Source organism: Cervus canadensis, chromosome 1 (assembly GCF_019320065.1).
Source record: "Cervus canadensis isolate Bull #8, Minnesota chromosome 1, ASM1932006v1, whole genome shotgun sequence".
Taxonomy (NCBI): Eukaryota; Metazoa; Chordata; class Mammalia; order Artiodactyla; family Cervidae; genus Cervus; species Cervus canadensis.
The window spans coordinates 38,684,169-38,687,928 of NC_057386.1; the positions used below are offsets into that span (position 1 = coordinate 38,684,169).

Consider the following 3,760-nt stretch of genomic DNA (forward strand, 5'->3'; position numbering starts at 1 on the left):
CCTAAAGTCAGATTCCACAGGTTAAGGGTCGGTCCCACAAGGCTGCCCCTATTTCAGAAAATGAAAATGAAATGTTAGTCGCTTAGTCGTGTCCAACTCTTTGCGATCCCATGGACTGTAGCCCGCCAGGCTCCTCTGTCAAAGGGATTCTCTGGACAAAAAGCTGGAGCGGTTCTTTACCATCTGAGCCACTTTGGAAGGGACTCCCTATTTCAGATGCCAACTACAAATGGGGTGCCCAAGCTACCTACACTTCTGCCCAGTGAATTACAAATCTAGGTATTCCCATGCCCCACTCCAAATTTGATAATTTGCTGAAACGACCCACAGAACTCAAGAAAACATTATATGTACTATTACAAAGGATACAAGTGAACAGTGAGGTGAATAGGTACATAAGGGGAGACCTGGAAAGTCCTTACTGCAGCAGCCTCTACCTCCATAGGGGTGGGACTCACACCCTCCTGGGCTACGGATATGCTTGCCAACTCAGAAGCTCTCTGAATTGTGCTGTTTGGGTTTTTATGGGAGTTTCATTATGTAGGCATGATAGTTTAAATCACTGGTCATTGGTGATGAGACTCAACCTCCAGGTCCTCTCTCCTCCCTAGTGGGGGAGGGGAGGCGCTGGACGTTTTAAGCCTCTAATCTTTTGGTTGGTTGGTTTGGCCACCGGTCCCCAACCTGAAGTTATCTAGCCCCCAATCTGATGTCATCTCACTAACTTACAATAGACAATAAATTCCAAGGGTTTTAGGAACTCTGAGCCACAGACAAAAAATAAATATTTATTTTTTATTTTACCACAGGTATGGGCCTTCCTCATTATTTTTAATAGCTTCATGGCAATCCATTGTATAGATGTATCATCATTTATTTAAACATCTCCTATTGACAGACATTGCAGGTGTTTGTCTACTCCTGCAAATGCTAACAGTAGTTTATGGAGTTTATTGAAATATCCACTATTGATGGCTGTTGTCATTATTTGCCATTTTCTTTCAATCACTAACAATGTCACAGGAAACATCCTTGTTGAGTATTTCTTTAGGTTACATTCTCCAAAGTGGAATCCCTGAGTCAGACTGCATGTTCCCCGGACATTTGGATAGACACTGCTAAATTGTCCTTAAAAATCCTGTACCAAAAAAAAAAAAAAAATCCTGTACCAATTTCTACTCACATCAGTAATGTATAAAAGAGATCATTTCACTAGACCCTTACTGAAATTGGATGTTTCAACTTTTAGAAAAAATTTTGTTGTGAAAAATTTCATATACAAAAAAAAAGATGATTATAAGGATTTCTTATTGCCCATCACCCAGTTTGAACTCACGGCCAATCTTATTTCATCTAAACTTCCATCCTCTTCCCTACCACCACTGGAGTATTTTGAAGGAAATCCCACAACATAAGACATTTCATCTGTAAATAATTCAGTATGTATTTATATTATAGGAATCTTAACAAAAATAATCACAATCCCTAGATGACAACTCAATAAATTAACAATGATTCCATATCAGAGGAATGGATAAAGAAGATGTGGTACAAATGATGGAATACTACTTGGCCATAAAAAAGAATGAAATAATGCAGCAATGTGGCTATAACTAGGAATTATCATCCTAAGCGAAGCAAGTCAGAAAGAGAAAAACAAATACCATGTGTGATCACTTATAGGTGGAATTTCTATGTAACAGAAGCAGACCCACAGACATAGAGAAAAGACTTGTGGTTGCCCAAGGGGAGAGCAGCTGGGGAAGGGGTGGATTGGGAGTTTGGGATTAGCAGATGCAAACTATTATATATAGGATGGATAAATAGCAAAGTCCTACTACATAGCACAGGGAACTGTATCAAACATCCTGTGATAAACCAAAATGGAAAAGTATGAAAAAGAATGCATATACATATATACCTGAATCACTTTGCTGTAGAGCAGAAATTAAAATTTTAATTAAAAAATTAAAAAAACATTATAAATCAACTATATTTCAATAAAGTAAAGAAATTTTCTTAATATCATCAAATATCAGTCTTAAATGTCCCTATTATCTCATAATTTTGTTGGCAATTTGTTTGAATCAGGGTTCAAAACACTCCATATTACAGTCTATAAGCCTCTCTTTAACTTAAAAGTTCTCCTTCCATGTCTCCTCAACTCCTCCTTCTTCTGTCCGTGAGATTCATTGGTTAAAGATATTAGATGGTTTGTCCTGTAGAGTTTCCCAGTCTGTATTTTGCTGTTGGGAACCTCACGGTATCTTTCAATATGTCCCTCCTGTGAACTGGTAGTTAGATGTAGAATCCTGATCAGATTTAATTTGGGAAGGGGGCAGGACTGTTTTGTGAGGCTTCCCTGGTGGTTCAGCTACAAAAAAATCTGCCTGCCAATGCAGGAGATGTGGGTTCGATCCTTGGGTTAGGAAGATCCTCTGGAGAAGGAAATAACAACCCATTCCAGTATTCTTGCCTGGAGAATCCCACGGAGAGAAGAGCCTGGTGGGCTACAGTCCATGGGGTCGCAAAAGAGTCAGACATGACTTAGTGACTAAACAACAGGACTGCTTTTTATGTGGCGTTGACTTCCTGCCTCAGATGACAATCATGTCATCATGTTTTTTCTTGTGATGTTAGCAGTCATTCGTGATGACTGCAAATACTGTTCAATGCCATCATTCCTTCTCATAGCAGAGAAATTTCCCCTCATCAACTATTTGTTTACCCAGAGGTATAGTTCATATAGGAAACACATAATGATTACTTAATTTTTACCTTTATTTCCAATTTTTAAAAGTAATGAGTTGGTTCACTAGTATCCTTGAAGGCAACCAATGAGGTTTTCTTTTGTTTTGAAGTGTTTTTAGCGCAATGATAAATTCAGGGATTTTAAGTGTATTTAGGGATTTTGTTCTACTGCAGTTACTATCCTTCTTGACATTCAAATCGTCCCATCTTTGGTCAGAGGGAGATTCTTCAAGTTAACTTCTTTTGACAGCATTCCAGTAGTCTGATAGTTTTGTTGCTTTCTTGTTTGACAAGATGTTTCAGGCTTACCTGACAAATTCCCTGTCCCAGACATAAAATCAGCTGTTTCTCCAAAGAGCTCCAGTTCTTCTTAGTGGGAGATGGCATTTGAAGACTTCAGTCAGCATAGTAGAGGTGTTTATTGCTTTGGACAGGTCATTATTTATAGGTCTTTTCAATACATATTTAAACTATGTCATGAGTGTATAGTGAGATTTGAAGTTAATGTTCAGGATGACAGAATTTTTACTCTCAATGATCTCACTTTCTCTTTCTCCTTTTCCCTCCTCAATAAAGAGCCCCTGTTCTCAATAATACTAGTTTGATTATTCATACAACAACCCACGGGATTTGTCATTAATTTGCATGTCATCTGTGCCCAGGGACCATGCCGATCCTCACTGTGTCATTCTAAATTTAGTATTTGTGCTGCTGCAGTGAGAACAAACTTTATAATCTTGTTTTGAAGGGGCACACCAGGTGGCTTGCAGGATCTTAGTTCCCTGATCAGGAATGAAACCCACATCCCCTGGGGTGGAAGTGCAGGCTCTCAACCACTGGCCTGCCAGGGAAGTCCCCAAAATTTATGACTTTACCAAACTGAAAGGAGAAAAATTGTATCTCACTCTAGTTTTATTCTGCATTTCTCTGGTGATTAATGAGGCTGAGCATGTGTTTTTTTTTCATCACCAGTAAATCCCTGGTTTAAATCTCTTCCCATTTGTTAGTA

General features: G+C 38.8%; 1 non-coding gene across 1 annotated transcript; it reads right to left on the minus strand.

Moving 5' to 3' along the window:
• Positions 1-3,368: 3,368 nt before the first annotated feature.
• LOC122425389 lies at positions 3,369-3,475 on the minus strand. The gene has a single exon (XR_006264830.1). It is a non-coding gene; the product is annotated as a U6 spliceosomal RNA (small nuclear RNA).
• Between the last annotated feature and the right edge of the window lie 285 nt (positions 3,476-3,760).